Below are 26,854 nucleotides of genomic sequence, written 5' to 3' on the forward strand. Positions count from 1 at the left end.
TATCTTCACATTTCAAATTAATTTATAACTGCAGATTGCAAATGAGAAAAATTGAATTGTTTATTAAAAAAACACATGGACCCAACATCTTCATCCTTTGGAATTTCAGATTCCAGTTTTGGGTTTGTCAAAAAAGAACTGCTCTAGTGGAGACAACAAATGGCCCTAAATTCAAGCCTCCTCTTTTATCTTCACATTTCAAATTAATTTATAACTGCAGAAGCCTCTGATTTTGCATGAGGAGCAGTTTCTATGTGATAAAGATACAGTGCCTGTGGAATGCGTCAGACAAACCATAGCACATAAATGTCAAACAGATGGATGTGATCTATGCCTTGAAATCTCATCATCTATGGTCCACAGGACCTTTTCAGGTGATTACAATGATGTGGTACATTAACAAGTAACGTGGCACCAGGTCATATCCTCTGTGCGTTCTGGCCATGATGGCTTGGGAGGTAGCTGTACAGCACTATCTAACCCTCCAAGCATCTTACATTCTGTCAGCACAAATTATGATGGCAGACAATCTGAACAGGACTGGGATAGACCCTCATGAATGGAAATTGAACGAAGGGGTCTTCCAGGAGTTGATTCACTTGTGGGGATCACCTCCAATTACTCTGTTGTCTGTTTTGAAAGGAGGCAACCTGATCTGTTCATTAAAGAAAGTACTGTCTTGAAGATGCACTTAATGTAACAGTACATGTTCACATTCCTCACTGCTGCAGTAGCCACACCCACCTGCCATCACCCTTCTTTTGTATATAGTTAGTTGTTGGGGTATAACATTTTGATTACTGTTGTATCTTTAGAGTTTCAGGGTGAGTAAGCTCTTTCTGTCTTTATGGGTAAGAAAAATGTGTGGTTTTCTTCACTCTGACTGCTGATTACCCTGCTACAGGATGACTAATTAATAGCTAGAGAGAAGATGTGGAAGGGGAAGTAGGGCTTTGTGAAGCTGGCTTATTGTTGTATCCTGGGCAGAATACACCACATGTAGTCAAAAGTCCATTGCAACAGTGAGGAATTTAAACATCTACTGTTATGGTAAGTGCAACTTACACAGCTGTACTTTCTTTACTTAAAGTATTGGTATGTATTATTAATTATTCTTCTGGTGAGCTGAAAAAATGCACTTGAAAGACAAACTAACATAAAACATATTCAAATTGCTGATGAGATATATTTATGAAGACTTAAAAATAATACAAGTTTATTTTAGATTATTCCAAAACAATTCTAGGTAAATTATGGCTTCTAACTCTTTCTGTTATCAGCATGAATGACATGCAAAGGCATTTGTTGTTCTAATAAGATTTCTAATTTTAGCAAGAGGAATATCACTTGAACATGTTCTAATAACATGCCTGACTGGTTGCTTCATATGTACTGTAGCCAGATCTTGCAAGTTCCAGTGTTATTTCCTCTGATGTTGCATTATAAGACATGCTTTAATTGTTAATAATGTTCTCCATTTTTTCTTTAGTTAGTAATAATATCAGAAAATGTATGCTTCAAAAACAAAACTAACTGTCTTTATTTATTCTGGGTTGCTTGTGCTTTCTCCTAAACATAAAGGTGCCCCTTGCCTTTTATTGTGAAAGTTGAAAGTTGAACATGTAACTCTCAGGCATGAAAATGAATTTGTCAGCCGATCTTGTCCACTTCAGGTACCCTTAGTATCTGCTAAAGTCAGAGTTATGGAACAAAGTGGAAGAATGCTGTATTCCTGTGAACTGCTCCAAAGAACTATCTCATGGTTGCAGTCACATGTGTCTCACTCTGACAACTGTCAGTGGAAATTCTGCAATACTTAACAATTAAGAGAAAAGCTGCCGAAGATCAAAAATGCACAAAAACGACCTTGGATAATATGGAGGCCCATGCCCTTGCTACTGGTTTATCTGTAATTAAAAATGTACTATACTCTGTGAGATATGTTATCTCTCATATAAAGTATATCTTATCTATGTATCTGTTACTTTCTCTCTGTCTGTCTGTCAGTTACAAAGTGGCTGATTTTCAATGCAGAAACAGGAGAATAAAATCCTCACAAGTATAAATGCAAATACACAAGTAGCAGTACAACAGTTTTCAATATCATTAGGATATGAATGGACAGTTATAGAAATAATTAATAATAAAAAAACAGGTAATTGCACATGGCTTTAGAGGGCCCATAAAGGCATGAAATATTTTGAACAAAATGTCTGGTCCTAGAACTGGATTTGGGAAAATACTATACTGGCTGCAAACCGCATGACATTGTACAGGTAAATCTTACACATACAGAGACACATATGGGAGGGTAGAACAGATGAGTGACATGCCTTCATGTCCATGATCATCACCAAGGCACAGACTATGGGACAGGAGATTGGAGGCAATATACCTGGGTACTCATTCACAGCCCCTAAAGTGCATATACATCCCCCCAGATGAGTCCAATTGCCTCAATGAGAATGATATATTTTCGGGCAACCTTAAGTATGTCCATTATGGGAGTGTCAAAGACACTACATGAACCCACAACTACTGCTGCCACTAGCTACAGTAGGAATTATCTAGTTTTGGGCTAACTCATTGCACCTCAAGAGTGACCATTAAACGGTAGTGAAAATAATGTAGTCTTTGTCAAGCTTCTAGGTTCTTAGTCCAATAGAAAACAATGAAAGCAAATAATACATTTTTGCTCTAGTAATGCAAAAAACATGACGTTGTAAAGTTCCACAGTCATGTTTTAGTTGTCTATGGTTTGTGAACAGGTGCTTTGTCAGCAGCATTATGATTGCTCTATCACTTCCTTATTCTGTTGATGTCATAGGGTATCAAACATTATTTGGATGAGTGTGCTGTTACAAGTTCCTGAGGTCATGCAAGCTGGAGAAAAGGGAAGGAGTGAGTTTTTTTTTTTTTAGTTCTCCACTTTCTTTGACCTTGCATGACCTTGACAGTAGTATATTTAGAGATTGCCAGTGTGACAGCAGAGCCCGCATGTTGGGAAAAGTGCAGAGGGGTAAAGTTCCCAATATAAAATTAGGCCTACATTTTGTACAAGGTTTTGTGGTGCAGGTTTGGAAGCTTACACTTATTGTGTGTTTTAATGTAATGTTTCAGGGCACAATAATTTTAGTGTCTGATTTATCATTACAGATCCCATATTTTAGAGTACGTCAATGCAGTGTATGAGATCTGTTATCAGTCTAGGACAGGCATCTGATTGTAGGTTTGTCCATATTGCGTCTTCCCCAAGCATTCTACAGTTCCAGAAAACTTGGGCTGTAGGCATATTCCCCATGTAGGCAGATGATAAGGAAATACATGCCTTATGTGCTTGTCTGACAGTAATTATTTACAAAAACAGGACACACATCGCTTCAACATGCCAGCCAGGTTAATATTACTACAAAAAAATGTGATAACTCCTTAGCTGTTCATAAGTTCATACATGTGTACTAGACTAATGGCCCTGGAGCCTTTACAAGCCTGGCCCCCAAAAAATTGCCCAGGCACCGTGTCACCTGATGTTAGTTCACAGTGCCCTTATCCAGTAGCGCAACTGGAATGATCCCTGGAGTGAACTTTAGGAGATTTCCAAGAATGCAAAGAAAGTTGAGCATAACAAAAACTGAAAAGACCTTATTTTCTCTCGCAGGTTTTAATTAATTTTTATTGCACAGAACATTCAAGAAAATATTCTTGCTTTATATAAAGTGCCCTGATACTAAAAAACATAAACAGAAAATGTAAACAAAGACTAAGATAAAAAAGTAAACGTTACTAATAAAACCTAACAAATTTTGTTATAGCTCTATCTGAAACAATTTGTATCATAATTTTTCACCAGTTGTTAAACATAAAGATTTTTTGCTAATTTCCTAGACATACTGCAACAGCATTTTATGATCTAATTTTTTTGTAATATAACCTGCAGAGACAGGGATGTACTCATTGTTTATGCTATTGAATATTTATCATCATGACTGGTTACTGACTTTTTGATCTTCTTGGATGGTGAGTAAAGTATTTATATGAAAAGAGATTACTGTTCATGATGAAAAATGAAAATACACCAAAATAAGATTACATACCATTTTTATTTGTTCCAAATAAAGATGATATGAAAATGATCACGGTTCATACTCCAGAAGCTTTGCATTTGTCTCAATCATTTATTACAAGTTCAATACATCAGTATTAATGTTAGTGTTCACCCGCATAAAGAGGTGCTTACTGTCTTCATTAACATTTCTTAGCTCTTTTTATTTGACTTAAATGCAGAGAATTACAACTGCATAGAAAACAGAGTCCAGGGTAGTTTGCACATTATGGGGTTGTTTTTTTAGAACAACCTCAGGCAGGCAGGAGCAAAGATGTCTACTAATAATGGGTTAGAGACAACACAAGAGGTTCTCCTTTTTACACCTGACTTGTTTGCTGACTTTCACAGTTTAGTCTTGCAGTGATGGACCATTTCCAATGAGTGGCACAGTGGTACAGAGGATAGCATTGTCACCTGAGAGCAAGAGATTCTCTGGTTCACTTCTTGGCTGGGATGCCTTCTGTGCAGAGTCTACATGTCCTCCCTGTGTTTGTTTGTGTTTCCACCCCATTCCAAAGATATGTAGTAGGTAGATCTGACACTAAATTGGCCACAGGTGTGAGTGTACATGCAAGAGTGTGGTATGGAAAAACAGCTGTGGCAGGGCTAGCCACCCAGCGGTGTGAGCCGTAGATCTAGTTGATTGTCACTGTTGGGGGTGACACCCCAACTCCATGTGCAAAAAATGGGAGAAGGGGTTGTGGATGAAGCATTTCACTTTGCTGCTGAATGTGTGTCAGTGTTTTTAACTTAAAATATTTAACAATATATGCCATTTAACTATCAATTTTACCTTAAAATGGTGACATTTTATTTGTTTCTATTTTTCTGAATGGCGCTTGTATCTGGCTGTCATGACAACTTTTTCTGCACCACACAAAGTGTATGACAAGAAAAAAGCATATAGATAGACAAATAGACATACAGATATATGGGTCTACTTAAAAAAACATCTAAACTCAAAAATATCAACACAAAGTATTGACAAAAATATCTAAACTTAAAAACATCTAAACACAAAATGTCAACAAAATCTAATTACATCCAAAAACAATGTTTTGTAGGGTACAAGCCCCTATGCACCCCCATACATCCCTGATAATTATGTGTATCAACTCTGAGGTTGCACAACAGTGGGGAAAGGGCATAAAACTTTCCCAAGTATAACTTCAATTTTTGGTTGAGAGCCTTTCAGACTTTGAATGATGATTATCGTACTCAGAAACAGAGTAGAATTTCTTCCGTCAGATAGTGATTCCCAGTCTAAGGGACAGGAATTGGATTTGAACAGTTCTTCTCATGTTTCCTCTTTACATGAGGTAGAATCTGAATCTGATGGCAGCTTGCTTTCATATTCCCATCCTAAAGAATGGAGTTATTAGATACTATTTAAAGAATGAAGGAATTCTTGGAAACAAAATGACTTGTCAGAATCTCAACAAAGGTTTTATGATTTATTACAGGTAGGTTTGCCTCAACCTGCAGCTTTGTCCTTCTGTTTTGCCAGCCTTGCAAAATGCCATTTTAGCAACCTGCACTTTTCTTGACAATCAACAATCTGCTCTAAAATGTTTGATAAGCTGTATAAGGTGCCCCAGTCCTATAAATTTCTTTTTTCTAATCCCCCTGCAGATCCTAAAGTAACTTCATTGTCAAAAACAGCTTTTTCCACACTTATTTCTTCTGCCAGCCTTAACCCTTCTGAAAACTGGGAAAGATTTTGGATATGTTTGGTACAAAAAGTTTATTCTTCCTCCCCGGCCTAAAGAACTGTAAATTGTTGGGCACACCATACCTTTCAGCTGTCCAGATATTTGCAGAATGTCCAGATTTTTTTCATCATAATTTTTGGTCTGCTCCTTAGAAAAGTTGTAGTTTCCTGGCAAATCACAGAGGATTGATGTCACTAAATGATGACATAAACTTGAGTTTCAGTCTTCATATCATTCAGAAAATGTATGCTAACACAAATTCTGTTTTAGACCTTGTCCAGATTTCTTGTGCTAAGAGGTTGAGAGGTGTATGGCAAATATATGTATTTAAATATAATTTCAGGAATGTAGTTGCTGACCTCCCTCCTTCAGATGCTAAAGCATGTGTTCTGTGGAATCTGCTATATCTCAGGTAATCAAGCATTCTTTGAATGTGCTTATGACACTGCTGATGTTGTTTCTAGAACTGCTGCCACCGGCTCTATTTTGAGAATATTTGATTGGTTACATTTTCAAAATTTACCAGATGATGTTAAAATTGAAATTTTAAATGTATCCCCAGATAAGGAAGTGTTATTTCGTCTTTTCTCTGCAGAAGTGCTAAGGGGGTTTGATGAAAGGGAATGTTAATTCAGGAGGTTACTCAAATTTTGCATCCTTCTTTTCTTAAATACAGCAGATTTTTTGCTTCCAGTTCAAGTTTCTGTTTGGGGAAGCAGAGCAATCATACCCACCAAGGTTCAGGCAAACAACATTTCAAAAAACAGTGATGTCAGTGTTTCTCGAAGCCTTTGGGTCTGCCCCTTCTAAGTCCTGGGTAGTCCCCTCTTCTAACCCCTTAGTTGAACACATTACTCAAAGTCTGTAAGGAGCCTGATGTGGCACAGCCCATCCCAAAAGAGCCAAATAGAATTTTAGTTGCCTCTAAAGAAAGGAAATTTTGTGCAACTGGTCCCCTGTAAATGCCAAGATGATAGCAGCAACTAAAAAGGAACTGTCTGAGGAGAGTTTCTCTGTTCTTCTCCCCCTAACAGGGAGTCTAGAGCACTGGACAAATTGGAGAAATACACATAGGATCATAGGAAGTTACTAGGCTAATGGCCTTAGGGTCAAGTACTATCCTTATTTTGATGATCAGCACCTATTGCCCCTGTCCAAGAGGGACACAGGTAGAACTCCTGGGATGAATTTACAGACCTATCCAATTGTCCAGATTGTGTTTGAAGAGGGCCAATGAGGTGCTCTGTATAACATGAAGTGGGAGTCTGTTCCAAAGGTGTGGTAACCTCTGGGAGACAAATCTGTCCCTCCAGCAGGTTCTATTAATGTCACATACCAGGTTAAGGACTTTACAGTGAGTAACACATGTACCATTTGACATGCGGATATGCAGAATTTACAATAAAGCAGGGTCGGTCAGAGATTGCCTTATATGCAAGGCAGAGATCACCTCCGAGTAGTGTGTATGAAACAGAATACAGTGACAGTGATTTCAGATGATCTACGTAGGACAGATGCTGAAGACCTTGAATTTTCCTTGTGAGGAACCATTGTGGTCTCTCCAATTGCTGCAGGTGCTTGGAAATGTACATACCAAAGGGGGCATTGTACTCAATTATTGGCCTGATGAGGAAATAGTACAGAGAGGTTATAACTTCTTTTTTTTCTGGAGGCAATGCTCTTACTTATGAGATGAGCTATATAGAATGCCCTTCTTACCACTGTGGAGACATAGTGATCAAAGGTAAGGTTGTTGTCAACCTGTGTGTCCAGGTCTTTCACTGCTGAGTGCATACTTTGGGTGTTGCTATAGGTATGGGAGTTAGCAGGAACATCGCTCTTACCGAAAGGGATGAAAAGGCTTTTTTTGCATTGAGTTTAAGGCCATGACTTTGGCACCAATCATTTGTTTGTCTAAGACCCTCTTATAGGATGTTGACATCATTTGGAGATTCCGTGATCACTCCCAGTTTGCAGTCATCCACAGACCTTTAGTTTTTCATTTTACTTCGGAGAAATAGATTCCAAACAGTAAAGGTCCCAGGACTGATCCCTGTGGCACACCACTGGTTGCAGGTCTGCTGTTGGAAGTGGATTCCCCTATTTTGACTATATGTGTTCTATTAGTGAACCAGTTAGCAACCCATATAACGATGTAAGGGTTGATACCTAACTGGGTGAGTTTGTCAATGATGCCTGAGTGGGGGATAGTGTCAAAAGCCTTGGCTAAGTCTAGGTAGGCTGTATGCACAGATTTCCCCTCATCCAAGGCCTTGGGGACTGTCTCAAAGAAGTCCACCAGGTTTAATAGACATGATCTCACTTTGAGATATCCAACCTGAATAGGGTCAAGTGTTTGGAGATTACATTTATCTTTGCTGATAAGGTCCATGATGATTTGCTCCATGACCTTGCAGATAAGGCTAGTCAGGCTAATAGGTTTGCAGTTCCTGGGGTTAGTGTAAGCACCACCTTTGTGCAAGGGAATAACAGTGGCCATTTTCCATTCAGCTGGGATCAAGCCGGTGCTTACACTATGATTGAAAAGAGTACCCAGTGGTGTTGCTAATTCTTGCTAGAGCCCATGTAGGATGCAGCCTGGGATGTTATTGGATCCCATGGATGCCATGTTTTTGGCCTTAGAGAGGGTGTTTATGACCTGCTCTTTAGAGATACAATGTAGGGGACAGGTGGTAGGGATGTCATGGGGTACATGTGGCAGGGACAGGGGAGTGAAGTTTTCACAGAACCTGTTGGCCAACAGGTTAGCTATGTCCACATTCTCAGTATATGTGGTAGCATTAACTACCAATTCGGGACATATCTGGGCCTTTCCTTTTAGGTTATAGATGTAACTAAAGAATGCCTTATGGTTGTCCTTAGTTGAGGAAGCTAATTTGGATTCATTGTTTGCTTTGCAGGACTTCAAAAGAAGTCTTATTTTCTTGTTTAAACTGAGGAGGGAGTGTTTCTAGTTTAAAGCTCATTCCCTCTTACTCTTTGACAGCAATTTCTTCCTCTTATTATAAAGCCTGATAATAGCAGGTGTCCACCAGGCAGGTTTGCTTTTTCTTTAGGACCGTGTTTTGGTCCTGTCAGGTACGGCCATGTCTATGCAGTTATACATGTGTTTGCATAAAGCACTGGTGTAGAACTCAGCATAGTTGCCAGTTCCATCTGATGGAGGAAGTGCAGTGAAGCTATTTATACCATCCTGTATAAGGTTATAATCTGCTTTGGAGAAGGTTTGTAGTTTAGTTGCAGTTCCCGGGGGGGGGGTACAGGTGTTATAGTTACCTCGAATGAGACTGATTTGTAGTCAGATCTCACCAGGGAAGGCTTCACAGTGGGGGTGCTACAGTGGTTCCCCCATATTGATAATTACCAGATCCAGGATGTTGACACCCCTTGTGGGGGTGTCAACCAGCTGGTCCAGGGCATCAGATTTAGCAAAGTCGAGGAACCTTTGGGCAAGTGAGTTTGAATACGAGTAATTTACCCAGTCAATGGATGGGTAGTTAAAGTCACCCAAAACCATGGTATTTGGATGTATTTTGACAGACTGAAGTAGATCTAAATAGGCAGAGTGGATGTCCTGATTCATGGAGGGGGTTCTGTAGCCGGTAATGACTTGAATAGGTGTCCTACTAACAGTTAATTTCACCCAAAGTATCTCCAGGGAATCATACTGTTTAACCAATGTGGAGGTGTATTTATCTTTAATGCCTTTTGATACACCACCTCTTTTAGTTTTCATGCCTTCAGTTTGTGGTCTGAATGTGTGGAAGGAGGTGTCAGTTGGTATGGCTGAGGTGTTCTCCACAGCCTTGAACCAGGTCTCCGTGACTGCACAAATGTCTGTGCCTTCCAAAGTGAGGACTTCTTCCAGTGAGTGCAGTTTCATGTTAAGATTCCTAGCATTTAGCAGTATAGCCTTGAGGTTGTTTTTAGATGGAGTTTTTACATTGGGAATTTTGCCCTTGAGACACTGCCTGAAAAGGCACTATGGGGGTGGCAAAGAGCTTTAGCCAATAGCTGAAATTCCAGGGGTGACAGATGAAGACCATCTCTGGCAAAGCATCATGGTCTGTCGATCTTGTCATCCCAGGCAGATACTGGATCCCCTTAGAATGACACCAGAAACTAAGCCAATTATTCAAGTCAGTTATTTTCTGTTTGTGTTGAGGCATCATCCTAGGTAAAGGTAAAATGTAGCTTTAGGCTAGGGGCATACCAGCATGAGATATATAATCTGAGAGCTCAGTCAAGTCTCTCTTCATATAGTCCAGAGAGGTACGTCTCATATGCTTCAGCCACATTCTCTCTTAGTGCACTAAACTATATGATTCACTTGACATGCTTCCAGATGGATTTGATAAAGGAACTTTCAAATTCTCTAGTGGGTAACTTACTGGTGGATAGCCAAAAAAATGTGGATTCCCAGTTGTCTACCCTACAGTCATCTTCAAATGTAGCTATGAGACTGGTTTCTAATGCAGCAGATGATGCAGCCCGAGCAGCCAGTATGGGCATTACAATGCAGTGTCACGCCTGGGTGCGGCTGTGTGACTTTGCAGAAACCTTTGAAATGTCCTTCATAAATACCCAATATGTTGGCTGTACCTTGTTTGGACAGAAATTCTAGCACACTCTTACCAGAAGTGAACAGGATGGTAAAACCTTTTCTGCCACAGAAATCCATTTTCAACCCCTCAGAGATCATTCTCCAGGAATCAAAGAGGGGAAAGAAAAATGCGGTTCAAAAAATCCCAAGGTTCTTACCAGGACATTTCTGGGGATAGGCCTCCCAGAGGTGGAGGAGGATGAGACAATCCCATGGGATGTTGCTTAAGAGGCAGAGGCAATTGCAAAATCAAGACTTCCTTTGACCTTTTATAGAGAAACCTTATCAGTGTCCTTGAACACTTCCCTGACTACTGCACTTGAAGTTAGGGGATGCTTCTCCTTACACTCTAAAGGCTGGCAAAACATTACTGCCAATATGTGGGTGTTGAGGATCATTACCAGAGGTTATGCAATACCTGTTTTGGAAACCCCAAGAATAAAACAAAAGATTACCAACATTCCACTCAGTCAGTTGGAATCTGCAGCAAGAGAAGTTCAACAGTTGTTTCACAAAAGAGTTATCCAGCCAGTCCACCAAGACCAGTTTGAATCCAGAGTCTACTCAAGGTTCCTTTCTGTACCAAAAAGGGAACTGAGACCAATTTTAGATCTCAACAGTTTGAATCAATTTATAAAACATACAAAATTCCAGATGGTCATAATGCAGCCAATTCTACCTCTACTCAGAAAGGACAATTGGATGTGTTCTAAAGATATCCAGGATGCCTACTATCACATAAAGATCCAGCAGCAGTCTAGGAGATTTCTCCTTTTCTGGCTGGGAGACAATCACCTTCAATTCAGACTGCTGCTGTTCAGTCCCATCACAGGCCCCTGGGTGTTCACCAAGATAATGGCAGCGGTGACAGCCTGTCTTAGGCTTCAAGAGATCCAAGTATTCACCTATCTAGATGGTTGGCTTCTAAATGCTACCTCCAGGGATCTACTTCTAGCACATCAATCATTCCTGCTAAAACTATCAACCTACATGGGCATCTCTATAAATACCAATAGGAGCAAATTACAACCTATGCAATCCATAGAATTCATAGGCTGCCAAGTAGACACTGTTCATCAGAGAGCAAAACTACTCTCAGCACGGTCAGATCAATCAGATCAGTTGCTCTTCAGGTAATAAATCATTCTATCCCACAGGCTCAATTAATATTATGTCTCCTAGGTCTAATAGCTTCCTCCATTGTGATGGTCCTTTAGCCAGATATCACATGTGAGTTCTACAATGGACATTAGCTGTACAGTGGTCTCAGAAAAGTCATCCCCTTCACTACAAAATATATCTTACACAGGTCTGCAGGAACCACATTCAGTGGTGGATGTTGTCTGACTCAGTTACTCTGGGCAGACTCTTCTGAACTCAGGTACCCAAAGCCACAGTGACCACAGACTGCCATACATTCAGACAATATGTCAGTGGTTTGGTACATCAACAAGGAAGGTGGAACCTGATTATACCCTCTTTGCTGAGAAGCCATGAGAATCTAGTAATGGGTTATGTCTTTGAACTGATTTATATATACCTAGGATGTCCAACATCCTGGTGGACAAACTGAGCAGAACTATACTACTGCCTCATGAGTGGTCTCTCAACATCTTTTTCGCTTGTTACCTAAACAACAAATGCAGAAGTTATTTTGTCCTCATCCATCCTCAGGGTCAGTCACCGAGAGATGCCCTAGTCTATCCTTCACCCCCAGGTCTCCTTTATGTCTTCCCCCATTTCTCTTATCATCAAATTTATTCATAAACAATGTAGTGCAAGACCAGAGCAGTCTTCATTACCCCCTTCTGGCCTTGTCAGGTATGAGTCCCCTGTCTTTGGCCTCACTTATTTCACCCTCCGTGGGTGCTAGATCCATTTCTGGATCTCCTCACACACTCATCCAGGATGCCCCCACTGGACCAACAGACCCTAAAGACAGTTACCAAGGCTATAGACTAGGGAAAGGTGGTTCACACAGCCTACCTAGACCTCGCAAAGGCCTTTGATACCATTCCCCACTAAGGTATTATAGACTAGCTCACCACCCTGAACTTAAACCCCTACATCACGAGATGGGTTGCCAACTGGCTCATGGACAGAACCCACATGGTAAGAGTTGCGGGAGCTAGGTCTGACTCTAAACCGGTTAAAAGTGGCATTCCCCAGGGCTCAGTCGTAGGACCCCTCCTGTTTGGCATATACTTCTCAGAGGTACAGGCAAGCACAGGAGGACTATGACTGACCAAGTTTGCAGACGACTGCAAACTAGGGGCTATAACTGACTCTCCGGCTGACACAGACATCCTCCAAAAGGGTCTCACTGAGACAGATACCTGGTGTCAAAACCATGGCCTCAAGCTAAATGCCAAAAAGTGCATAGTCATCTCCTTTGGAAAAAACAAAGTATCCACAGACTACCACATAGGTGATAGCCCCCTAAATACGGGAGATGTAATAAGGGATCTGGGGATCCAAGTAGATAGTAACCTCTCCTTTGATAATCACATTGCCAAAGTGGTTAGAAAATTCTTCTATGTGGCCCACCTAATCACAAAAGGGTTTGTATCCCAATTGAAAGAGGTATTTGGGCCCCTCTACGCATCACTCATCAGACCCATCATAGAGTACAATGCCCCATTTGGGATGTACCTTACAAGACACCTGCAACAACTGGAAAGACCACAGAATTACCTCACCAAGAGGATCACTAGCCTCAAGCAGATGCCCTATGCAGTTCAACTGAAGAAATTCCAGCTGTACTCGGTTGCATACCGCCTACTCAGAGGTGATCTCTGTCTGACATACAAGGCCATGTCCAACCCACATTTGATGGACATGCTCCACCTAAAGAAAACCATATCCCCTCGAGCCACACGCTCCAGGGATCTAAACCTCACCACAACAACAAATAGGACATGCTGGAGGGATAGATTCCTGTCCCAGAGACTTCCCATGCTCTGGAACAATATTCCAATCTACAGTAGGCAGAGCTCCTCGCTAACCCTCTTCAAGAGAAACCTTGACGAGTGGATGGGAAACAGAAAGTTTACCCCAGGTATCACTTCAATGGCTCTGCTGGGCAGTGGCACAGGGAACTAATCTAACGGGGTGGCAAAAGCCAGCACATTCCGGCTAGGCTTATAAATGCCTTCGGGCAAATAGCCTAATGCCTACCTATGAACCTTTGAACCTATAACTGCATGGTTTCTCCAATTCTAACAGTTGTCAGAGATGCCAGGTTTTTCTCCCCAGTAGTATGACTCATAGGTTTATCTTTACATCGTCGATCCCAATATGGGCGAAATGGCTTCCACGAATACCAAAGTGCGAACGTCTCCAATGTCAAATTTCGAATAAGTGAACGACAAAACCTTGCCCCTTTTTGACTCATGGTAGAACTGGTGTGGAGGTGTGGCGCGGCCGGAAATGTCGAAATTCGACATTTTCGACATTTAAAATTTTTTGTGGTTTTGGTTCACTTAAATGAGTCGATTAATTGGCCGGTCAATCATGTGTGATCGACGATATAAAGGTAAACCAAATCATATCTTCCTTGCAAAGGAATTCTATAAAAAAGACTTGCAACAGCAAATGGAAGTGCTTCTCCATCTGGGTGTCCTCTAATGGACTAGATCATTCCAAATATTTTAAAATTTCTTTTGGAATTTTTTATGGCTGGGTCAACAATTAAAAGTACAATCTGCAGCCGTTTTAAACTTCCACTTAGGGATCAACAACATTTCCATTGCTTCCCTCAAAATTTTCATGGCTTTTCTAAGGGATACCTTTTTATTGAGACCCCAAATTCATGATCCAGTCCATCTCTGGGATATAACCACTCTGCTTCAGTCTTTAACTCAGAAAAAAATTCTAACCTGCAGTGTCCACACATATGAAGTTTCTTTCTTGGAAGACTATATTTTTGGTCACCGTTACTTCTGCCAAATGACTATCAGAACTTCAGGCTCTCTCATGTAAGGCCCCTTTTCTTGTCTTTCATAAAGATAAAGTGTCATTGAGAATAAATCCTTCCTTTCTCCCAGAAGTGGCTTCTGAATCACATTTAAACCAACAAATTGATTTGCCAGTTTTCTTTCCTAATTTTTCCAATAAATCAGAACATATGTTACATATATTAGATGTGCACAGACAACTCAGATTCTACTTCTACTGTACCAAGACATTCAGAAAATTGGCTCAATTGTTCATATACTTCTCCATGAAAAAGTTGGAACAATCAGTTTCTAAAATGACACTCTCAAGATGGTTAGCAAATTGCTCTTCCTTTGTCTATGTTTTACTAGTCATGACTCTATAATCAAAGCCAAAAGCGCATTCTGCAAAAGGAATTGCAACCTTAACAACCTTTGCTAAATGAGTTCCTGTAAGTGACATATGTGCAGCAGCAACTTGGTCCTCAACTCACACCTTTGTAACTCACTATAAATTAGATGTGCAGTCAAGGCTGCATGCATCTTTCAGCTCTGCCATGCTCAGGAATATCCTTCCTTGAAACCACCCAGGTTCCCATCAGGTAGGTTGGGAATCTGTCTCACACATTGAATCAGACAAAAAAAAAGACAACATCAGATATGAAAGTTATGAACTTAACATAATGATAAAGCCGCATTGTCTTTTTGTCTGGTTCAACTACCCTCCCTTCTTCGCCCTTCCAATTGTCTGTGTGTATTTAGGGATCATCCAGATCTTTTTATTTGGACCCTGTCTGATCCCTTGCCTTCTTTACACACACAAACACACACATACACACACACACACACACACACACACACACACACATATATCTATCTATATATATATATATATATATATATATATATATATATATATATATATATATATATGTATATTTACACATAATGAACTTTTATGGTCAGCAAACTCAATTTGAGGTAGTTCAGGCAAGGGAGGGAGATTGTGGGTAGGGGAGGAGTCAGAGCTCTTTGATTCAAAACTTTGGTATAAGGCACTAAGGTTGAATCTGGTTGGATTCGACAGCCCACACGTTGAACAAAATGAAAAGAAGACAACACAGATCTATCATTAAGGTACGTTCATAACTCTCATTTATTATCCTCTGATCTGTTTTATTCTTCTGTCAAGATTGAACTCTTAGCCATTTCTGTTTGTCTGTCCCTAGATCCCTCCATTAGCCATTTCTGGTCGTCTGTCCCTAGATTCCTCCACTCTTTCTTCCCTACCTCTTGTGAAACAGTTTTTGAAATGTGTGTTCCACCTAGTAGACAGATGGCTCCTTCTAGGGAATCTTAATTTCTGTATTAGGAAAAACTTACATAATTTCCTTTTGAACCTGCTCATGAGGCTGACTTGAAGCTCTTACTGTAGAAAACAGTGTTACTTACTGCTTTGACTTCTGCAAGTAGAGTATCAGAGTTACAAGTTGTTATGGTGAGTCATCGCCATCTAATTTTTTTACAAACATAGTGTAAATTTAAGTACAAATCCTTCATTTATGTCTATGTTTCTTTTTCAGAGTTTACTCTAAGCTGGGCTATTCATCTCCCTGTTTTTTTTTTCCAGACATAAAAATCAGGGAGAAAGAATTCTGCATACTGTTGATGTCCACAGACAATTCAGATAGTACATTGACAGCGCAAAGACATTCAGGACTTCTAATCAACTTTTTGTTTCTTGTGATGGTAAAAAAAAAGGGATAACCTAAAAAATATTAACAAACACAGGAGTCTGTTGTTCTAACCTCACCACCATGAGCGTTGAGGAAAAAATAAAAAACAGACAAACTAGTGATCTTAAAGCTTAGTTGATGAGCTCAGTAACAATAATTTCCAAAAGTCATGAAACCCAGCTAGTGTTCCAAAGCACCAAACCTTTATTTGTCACAGACAAGTAATCCCCAGTAGCAAAAAATCAGAAATAGATCCAACTAAATCCTAGTTAAGGAAAACACTACCTATCTATTTCCAACTCACATTCCAAGATCAGGTATTAAGAAAAGCATATACATAAAAAGACTTTTAACTAAAATCGCTTTTGGCTAACTAATGTAACAAAGCCGTTATCAGGTCTGTGACAAGAACTAAAATCAAGAAAAAATACACAGCTCTGTAACCATAAACATAAATTAGAACACTATAAGTATAAAATATCTGTCTAATAATATCTAGTAAATATTCATCCATGTTTATTAGTGTGCGTAAACAACTAAGTTATTAACATATCAGAAAAAATGTCAGTGCTTTGCAAAAAAAAATCATGACAGTTTTCATGTTTGCAGCCCCAAAAACACATTTATACAATGAAAACTAGTAGAAAAAACACACAAAAATACAGAAAACAGTGGATGAAGTAAACTTTTAATGTATAAAAGTGTGTATGAGTGTCCACAAGTATGGTAAATGGGGGAATTATACAACAACCCCCCCATTAATATTCCAAAACATGCACGCTGATGTTTTTTCAGCGTGCACGTTGTAAATCAAAGACATATACTAATGGAAAAAGGTCTAGTCGCCCGGACTTTTTTCATTAGTATGTCTTTTTTTTTTTTTTACAGCAATGGAGAACACAAGATCTCCGTTGCTTTTTAGAAAGTGTCTCGCTATGTTAAAGGAGTTTAACTTAACGAGACAGCTTTAAAAAAATTAACGGAGATCTTCCTTTCTCCGTTGCTTTTTTTAAAGCTGTCTTGCTATGTTAAATGGGTTTAACATGCGAGACAGCTTTAAAAAAGCAGCGGAGAGTCTCTGTTGCTTTTTTTAAAGCTGTCTCGCTATGTTAAACTCCTTTAACATAGCGAGACACTTTGTAAGAAGCAACGGAGATCTTGCTTTCTCCGTTGCTTCCACCCACAGCTCTGATGTACTGTGTAAGCATACGCATGCACAGTACATCAGAACTGCTGCAGAATACCAGACAGCTGTGGAACGGCAGCACAGAGGCATTATACAATGCCATTATTTAAGAGAAGTAAGTATTTTTTTTCTTAAATAATGTCATTGTATAATAGCAATAACCCATTTCTGGGTGTGGGTAATGCTGGATTTACCCACGGTTGTCTTTGTTTGGCCACTCGGGCTTCGCCCTCATGAGCAAACCACACCAACCGTGGGTAAATTCAGCATTACCCACACCCAGGCGTGGGTTATTGCTTAATTATACCAATACTACATGGTAATAGCAGCATGAAAAAATGTGTGTTTTGAATTTACCATTTAAGTCTGTGGTGTGATGCAATAAATCTAATCAAAGTAACTATATATATATATATATATATATATATATATATATATATATATATATGTATGGGTACACTTCACATAATCGAATTACTGAAATCTCGAATTTCGTATGGTCGAGACCATATGATCGAGATTTCAGTAAATCGAATATGTGTAGTGTTTAAAAATAAAAGTTTACTTACCTTAATACATTGCGTACACACAGAGGCAAGGATTCTTGTACGCTCTGTGTGTACGTAATGTTTTATTTTTTTTTGTGGTGTTGACAGGACATGAGAAATCTCCCGTTTTGCGCTTCCGCATACAGCGCAAGACGGAGATTTCCATTCACTGTAGCGATCTTGGAGTTGGTATATTTAAGTGGGGGGGGGGGCACAGGGGGGCTAAGCCCCCCTGCAAAAGCGAAGTTTGTCTTTTTTTTTTTTTTTTTGGTTTCATTTCAGAAGTTTGAGTTTACAAAACTCGATGTTTTGGTTTCGGTTATTTGCAGTTCGAGATTTTGTAAATTCGAGCTTCTGAAGTGAATCCATATGTATATATATGCATTCTATACATCACTTTTATTGTTTAGTATATTTTTAGTACATAAAAATATTCCTCAAAAAATTCTCTAAAAAACCTTTACAGATTGTGTCGCAACTTACGTAAATTCAACACACTCTTAACAGACCAACAGTAGTTAATTCCTGGTTTTCTGAATGCATTTAATTTCAACTGTCAGCATAATTCTTTTTTTCTCCAGCACACCATTGAAGTCCCCTTCAAGCTCATTCATCTGTACACAACCCAGAATGATAAATTTAAAACCAGAATGTTTGGGGTGTTCTAATAATTGTTTGGATAAGGTGTTCCTCTGAGATTTAAATATGATGTCAGAAAGATGACCTGAAATCCTCCTTTTCAGTTTATTCATAGCCTTACCCACATAAAATGCAGGGCAGTCATTACGCATGGCCCTGTATACAACTTTTTCAACATTACAGTTACCACCTGCTGAAGATTTCACCATCTTTTTAAGATAAAAGGGATAACCTGTGTCTAAGACTATTTCTAAATTGTTATTGCATCCTGCTGCTTTTTGTTATTCTCACCACAATAAAACATTTCCGGGCAAAGTTAGGAACCACTTTCCCAGGGCTTTGGCTACGTATTTGGCTTTTTGGAAAGGGGTGGACTGTAGAAGTATTTATTTATTTATTATTTATTATTGACATTTAATTACCAGGAAAGTCCAACTGGGTAGGAGCCCATTTTCAGAGAAGGACCAGGGAGAAAAGCTTCAAAGTACATATTACAAAAGACTTTAAGAATAATCATTTTACATTTTTTAAAAATATTGCAAAAGAAAAAAAATACAGTTTAAATAACTATGCCAAATTAGAGATAATATGAAAGCATTGGTTAAGAATAGATACAAGTTATATTACAGTGATTTAATACTTAGAAAAAATGTAACCAATTTATAGAGAAATTAAAGGTAAGTTAGTATAATACAAACAGGAATTGCAATACAAAGTGAGACAAAAGAAGGCTTGTGGTATATTTAGAGAGAAAGCCAAGGGAGAGAACTTGATAAAAGTAAGGAAGCAAATGAAGAAGACATAGTAAGGAGATATAAGGTATAAACAGGCATTTTTTCACATTTAGGGATATAGTATACTAGAGGCAGCACTTTTGGCTACCTGTACACACCTTTACCAAGCACAACAAAAGGACTGTTTTCCATGGGATCCTCAACTCTGAGCCAGCTTCCTCCTCCCTTACTTACTAAGCTCAGGTATTCGTCCCATATAGTTTAGGCTACTGCAGCAGTGATCCAATGATGAACATAGCAGAGTTGTGTAAGTAAACTTTCTTTAATGATAGATGTTTGAATAGATTTCTCCTCAATAGTCGCTTTCTCCCACCATTCCCCAATTTTTTGCTAGCTTGGGATTTTTTATTGGTCTGGTCCCTGTTGAACAAGGCCCTAGTTCCTTTATTCTGGAGCAAGAAAGCTCTGACATTTTGATGTCCTTGTCACTCCCTTTATACTACTTCCCTTGTGCAAGTCAGTGGCTAGGGCATGTGGAAGGTGTCTTTAAGCTTTGGAAGGTGGCTAGCTGGTCCTGTCGTTGGCAAGACATCCCATATAGCTTAGATTATCACAGCAGTAACCTATTTGAACATCTACTGTTATGGTAAGTTTACTAACACAGCTGTACTTTCTTTATATTTCCTTGAACATAGATATTTAAATGCAACAAGAGGGCCAGTGTCATGGTAAGATGCTTCAAGACAGATTATGTATTTAGTGAACAATAATGATGCACCATGGATAGTTTAAATGTGAAGAATGAATGAATTCAGCCATATCTTGGTCCCAAAAGAACCTCCATCTTGGGTTTGGTGACAACAGTTATTGTAGAATCCTTGTAAAACCAACTTAGATATAATGGTAGGGAAAATTATTGGTACAATAGGAAGTGTGGTTTGCTGGTGGTATAAAAAAGCAGAATGTTACCATATAGGGAAAAGCTAAAAACTGGGAAAAAAGCAAGAATTAAATAAAAGAAGTAGAGATCATAGATGAAAAAAGAGAGGAAGAAGGGAAGCTCTGTTATCGTCTTATGAATGACATGATGAAAGACAGTGGCAAGCCTGAAAAGTGCAGTGAAGTGTTTCAAATGCCATTGAAAAAAATATTTCAGAAATGAAGAGCAGATAAAGCAGGAGAAAGTTATGGGCTCATGTTTACGTAGTACGAGAGGAGGGTCAACAAGAATGAAAAGCTTTGTGGAGTCAGTGAAAAGTTCACCATGACTTGGTCTAAACATTGATATCAGCTATAAGTTTCAGAAGTGCAGTATGGTGTTGTGTACCTTCCAGTAGCCATATTTTCTGTTAGTTAGCAAAATGAAGTTGTAAATTATTAATTTTCACTTTTTGGCTTGAGCTCTATTTACCTTCAACAAGCTTGATTGGAATAATTACATGTATTCATTTATTTATTTATTTATCATCAGTAAAATCATCTACTAATTTCTTGAAAATAATTGTATTCATCATCTAACCACAAGTGGCAATTTGTAGATAGTCTAAGTTTTTCTGTTTTTTGTATTTAAATTTAGTAGCTATTTAGCCAATATGTTGCAAGTCTCATGAGGGGTGTGTTCCAGGTGCACAATTTAAAAAAGAACCAAGTGTAATACTGTCTTAAAAACCAAATTAAGAGCACCCATTATGAATTTATATTGACTTTGAGTACAGGGAGAGCTCCTTTAATTTATCAACATAACATATTTTTAGCACCATTATTTTCTTTGTGAGAAATCTTTGAACTTTCTCTAGTTTTACAAGGTATTTCTTTAATAGTAAGTACAAAAACCTGCATATGAACTCTGTAACTGACTGAATGGTTATCGCATACAGCATGGCAAATATATCTACAGATTGTCTTGATTCTCCCTTTCATTTGTGTGATCTGCTAGAGACACCTTAACGACTTTGGTGACATTATGACCCTCAGGAGTCACTCCCTCCCACCATTCCCCAGTTTTCTGCTAACTTGGATCAAAGTTAAGACTGCCAGCTTTAGATGTATTTAGGTCCATTATAACAATGTCCAATTTGAGTAAATGAATATGTATTTCACAAAGCTGGAAATCCGTCCAGTGCCTGGGATGCTACATTTCTTTTTCCAAAAATGAATTTTATGTCAGACCATCTTAAGTGAACAATCTAGAATCCTTGTAGTGCCAGTACATCCACATTGGATGTAACAGTGCTTTTTACCTTGTGATCTGCTTAATGTTTGCCATTTACTGTAAAGTACATCTGTAAAGAAGATACCAGATAGTAAAGGACTTGACATTGAGCCTTATGGGACTATGTTGGTAACAGTCTCATGCACTACACCCGAGAGCATTCTCATGCTAATTATTTGGGTCATGTTAAGTAACTAGATTATGATCCATTTAATTTTACAGCAGTTCAATTTCTACTATGTTAGTATATCAAGTATTCCTATATGTAGGGATTTACCAGATGCTTTTAGCAGATTTATACACACTATGTGAATTGTTAGATCTTCATCTCTGGCAGCAGTTACTCATTCAAAGAATGTTGCCAAGATTAGAAAAGAGGATTGTCTCTTATAGGTTCATAGGTAGGTACTAGGCTGTCTGCCCAAGGGCATTTATAAGCCTAGCCAGAGTGTGTCAGCTTTCGCCACCCTATTGATTAATTAACTGAGCCTCTGTCAAGAAGAGCCAATGAAGTGTATTTTCTGTTACCCATGCACTCGTCAAGGTTTCTCTTGAAGAGCGTTAGTGAGGGGCTCTGCCTAATGTAGTTAGGAATTTTGTTCTAAAGCATGGGGAGTCTCTGTGACAGGAATCTATCCCTCCAGCATGTTCTATTTATTGTTGTGGCGAGGTCTGGCTCACTAGAGCGAGTGGCTCACAGTGACTTGGATTTCTTTAGGTGGAGCATGTCCATCAATTCTGAGTTGTGCATGGCTTTGTAAGTCAGGCAGAGATCACCTCTGAGTAAGTGACATGCCATTGAGTACAGCCAGAGTTTTTCCAGTCGGGCTGCATAGGACATATGTTTGAGGCCAGTAATTCTCTTGGTGAGGTACTTTTGTTGTCTTTCCAGCTGTTGGAAGTGTCTTGTGAGGTACATCCCAAATGGGGCATTGTACTCTATGATGGGTCTGATGAGTGACGAGTAGAGGGGCACTATAACCTCTTTATTTCTAGATGCAAATCATTTAGTAATTAGATGAGCTACATAGAAGGATTTCCTAACTACTTTGGCAATATAATTGTCAAAGGAGAGATTACTATCTACCTGGGTCCCCAGATCTCTTATTACCTCTTCTGTATTAAGGGGGCTGCCACCTATGTGGTAATTCATGGGTGTTTTGTTTTTCCCAAATGGGATGACTATGCATTTTTTGGTATTTAGCTTGAGACCATGACTTTGACACCAGATGTCCATCTCAGTAAGGCCCTTTTGGAGAATGTCCGTGTCAGCCGGAGAGTCAGTTATGGCTCCCAGTTTGCAGTCATCGGTGAACTTGGTTAGCCATAGTCCTCCTGTGTTTGCCTGTACTTCTGAGAAGTATATGCTGAACAGTAGGGGACCCAGGACCGAGCCTTGTGGGACACCACTTGTGATTGGTTTAGAGTTGGACCTGGAGCCTGCTATTCTTACAGTGTGAGTTCTGTCTGTAAGCCAGTTGGCAACCCATCTCATGACGTAGGGGTTTATGTTCAGGCTGGTGAGTTTTTCTATAATTCCCGAGTGGGGAATGGTGTCAAAAGCCTTGGCGAGGTCAAGGTAGGCTGTGTGAACCACCTTCCTCTCATCTATGGCCTTGGTGACTGTCTCGAAGAAGCCAACCAGCTTTAGTAGGCATGATCTGCTGTCAAAGGAAAAAACTTCAAAGACCAATACACATAAGGTTCAGTTAAGGCACTTTAATTTACTTGCAGCAAGGAGACAAAAACATGCAAATACAAGGATTTGTCTAACTACTAACAGGAAGTATGTTCATTCTTATACTATTTTACAAGACATGGCCTTCTAAGCCGATGTAATGAAACACAACTTTAAGCATTGTACTACAGCAGGTGTTACTTCAGATTTTCTGCTGACATGACTAGATTTGTGAGAAACTTTTCAGAAAAACAACCTGGCCTTGATGACCAGTACTTCGCTTACAAGCCTGTATTGTACAGTGTTACATTTCAAGGTACTCTTCTAATACAGATACAAGCAAATGCTGATTGCAGTTCATATTTTCAAGCAGGCTTTGTCCTAATTATCTGTTACTTCTACAGCTGTGTATGTTCTCATAGCACAGCGGAACTTCTTGTCTGAGTTTCATATAAGCAGTATTGTTCTATTCATTATTTTCCTAACACAAGCAGAAATCATCTGCTTCTCAGTAAATTTCCAAAGCACAAGCAAGATTTTAGCTGACAATACAAGGTCAGAAAGCAACTGCAATTTGTACAGATTTATGCAGTATGAAATAGAATAAATGTGTTAACTCTTTTAGGCTCTGAATGCACTAAGCATATTACTAATACACACATTAATACATATTTTTCTAACATTTCCCCCCTATTAATACTTTTATTCTACTTTCAAAATAAGCATAAACAGTGTGTTTTCTTCTCTTAACCTCTTCCACTCAGGATTTGCAGTTAAGAGAGTCATTCAGTTTAAACTTATGAAAGCATTTTCAGTCTTTTAACAGTTCTTCAAACTCAGTACTTTGATATAAAGTTTCAGAAACCGACATGTCTATAAGGTCTTTAATCAGTCTTTTCATGCAGGGGAGACCACAACAAACACATACTCCCAGTAGGAGCATACCTACACAAATGGCAATCAGGATATTCATTAGGATGGTACCCCAACCCCCAAACCATTTCTGGAAAAAGTCCATCAGTGGGTTTGGGCCTGGTTTGGTCATGGCCGACACTTGCTGAATTACCTCAAGATGATTGTCTATCTCGTGTTTATGGTCAGGAATATACGAACAGCATTCTTCTTGGATTAAAGCGCATGTACCACCTCTCGCCGCTAGGGTGAAGACGAGAGCCATGTGGTTTTGGAGCACTACAGTTCTCATAGCATTCAGTTCATCAGTCACCAACTCGAGAGCAGAAAAAGTTGCGTTGCTCATTACTTCGAGAAGTTTCGACAGTTTTCTCAGCTCCCAGATCAATTTCACTGCTCCATATGCTGGTAATATGCCTGCCCACGATATAATGCTATCACTCAAGTCCATGTGTGTCAGTCCTTTGCCTAGAGAGTGATGGTCTTTCCAACGTGCATTGATTTGTCCCACTGGATTTACAGGTTTCTTGACGACTTCTCGGACATTTTGAATTTTCCCATGAGGCAAAACTGCAGTGTGTCGTATGGCTGGAACCAGGTAACCCAAAAAACAACTGCCGGACCAATTCTTAGGTAACCATTTGTATGCCTTTCTGCCACACACAAAATAACAATCCTCTACTTTAGTAGTAACCTTGCTATGAATGTACACTCGCCCTGCATGAAACATTTTTCTATCAATTATAGACAGCTGTTTATAAAGAACAGAATTATGTTTTACTTCATCAAGTGTTTTATGCATCAATCCAAGAAATGAATCATAGTTTGTATTACAATAAATATCTACTTTGTTTCCTTTAGTATAACATCTATAAGGAACAGTCACATTGCAATTGCTCCATCCCACTTGAACAGTATAATTTTTATAAAAACACACAGTTCCCTTTTGTGGAACAGACAAGTGCAATGCTATTTTTATCTTGTGCTGTAATGGTTGAGGTATCATAAATCAAGTTCTCCCAGGTCTCATTGACCCCTAGGGGGACTGTAGTCATTAATAACCCCCCCCCCCGTATGCTGTCGGCAAAGCTGTACAAATCCAGCAATTCGAAACATTGAAAGTCTCAGCATACACATATTTAATTGCCTGGTAAGTGTTAAAGTTCAGATGCCAGTTTATGAGTAACGCTTCACGTTTATTCAGTTCAGTCTGTGTGGCTGGGAAAAGAAAAGGCCACAACAAAAAGATTATTGTCATTAATACAGTTAACAGGATGATTATGCAATACTTCTGAGGAAAGGGTTGTTCTGCATTCCTGTTTCTTCTGGACTCTATCATTTTTACTCTTGGCATGTAACAAGATTTTTGTCCAGTTCAAAGTTTTTAACTAATTTACAGTGCGTCAGGTGGATCCAAGAGGCACGTTCCGCTATCTTGACTGCAGTGGGTGTTGACAAAAGCACTTGATATGGACCTTCCCACTTTGGAGACACCCAACTTTTCCTCTTAACTATCTTCAGTCAGATCCACGCTCCAGGGGGCACTGCCACTTCTGATGGTCTGGTTTGTTTTTTATCTGAAACAGAATTTAACTGCAACAAATACTTAAAATTTAATAACTTATGCATATAATCTGCTAATGTACCATCAGCTTCCTGGTCTGCAGGCATGAGAGATTTCCATTGAGGTATATGATAAGCCCTTCCAAAGAGCTTTTCAAAAGGAGTCAATCCTTTTGCATTCGGAACAGTTCTCATGCTCAACAGTGCCAGGGGCAGACAGTACACCCAATTTCTCTGTGTTTCTAATATTAACTTCCTTAACTTACATTTTAAAATCCCATTATGCCTCTCTACTAGCCCTGCAGATTGTGGGTGATATGCACAATGTTTTTTTAAAGAAATACTGAAAAATCTACTTAGCTGTTGTATGGTCTGATTCACAAAGTGCATGCCATTGTCACTGTAGATCCTTTCCGGAATGCCGAATCTAGGGATGATTTCTTTGACAAGGACTTTGGCCACCGTTGTAGCATCTGGATTTTTAGTCGGAAAGGCTTCCACCCATCTGGAAAACATATCTACAATGACAAGACAATACTTCTTATTTTCACATTTATTCAACTCTATGAAATCCATACAGATAGTATGAAATGGATACGGTGGTACAGGAAAACTCCCTTGCTTGGGCTTTAACGCCCCTTGTGCATGGTGTTTATTACAAACGTGGCATACCACGCAGAATTTTTTAGAGTAATTTGAGAAGCCATATGTCGTGAACACTCAGTTCACCAGCTGTACCATCCCCCCTGTTGAGACATGGCTCTGCCCATGGCTCAACCAAGCTGCATATCTAAACAAATTAGATGGCAATATCGGTTTCCTTTCTTTAGAGATGTACAGCCCCTTTTCAAGAATTGCTCCTCGTTTTACCCATCTTTGTTTTTCAACTTTCATAGTGTCTGCATTGTTTTTAACATTTCTAAGTCTAAAATCTCAGAGGGTTGTAATTCCTCATTCAAAAGAAACGCTTCTGAAGCTGCGTGCTTTGCAGCTGTATCAGCTCTCGCATTACCTTTTGAAATCCTATCCTGTTGCTTGGTATGAGCTACGCATTTACAAATAGCTATTTTCTGAGGTAACTGAATAGATTCTAAAAGATCTAAAATAAACTGTGCATGATTGATCAGTTTGCCAGTAGATGTTATCATTCCTCGATTTTTCCACTGTTGCGCAAAAACATGTACAGTAGAAAAAGCATACTGGCTGTCAGTGAAAATGTTCACACATTTACCCTTTGCTAAGGTACATGCCCGTGTCAAGGCAATCAATT

This window comes from Protopterus annectens, chromosome 9.part0, assembly GCF_019279795.1.
Source record: "Protopterus annectens isolate FY-2018-M chromosome 9.part0, PAN1.0, whole genome shotgun sequence".
Taxonomy (NCBI): domain Eukaryota; kingdom Metazoa; phylum Chordata; order Ceratodontiformes; family Protopteridae; genus Protopterus; species Protopterus annectens.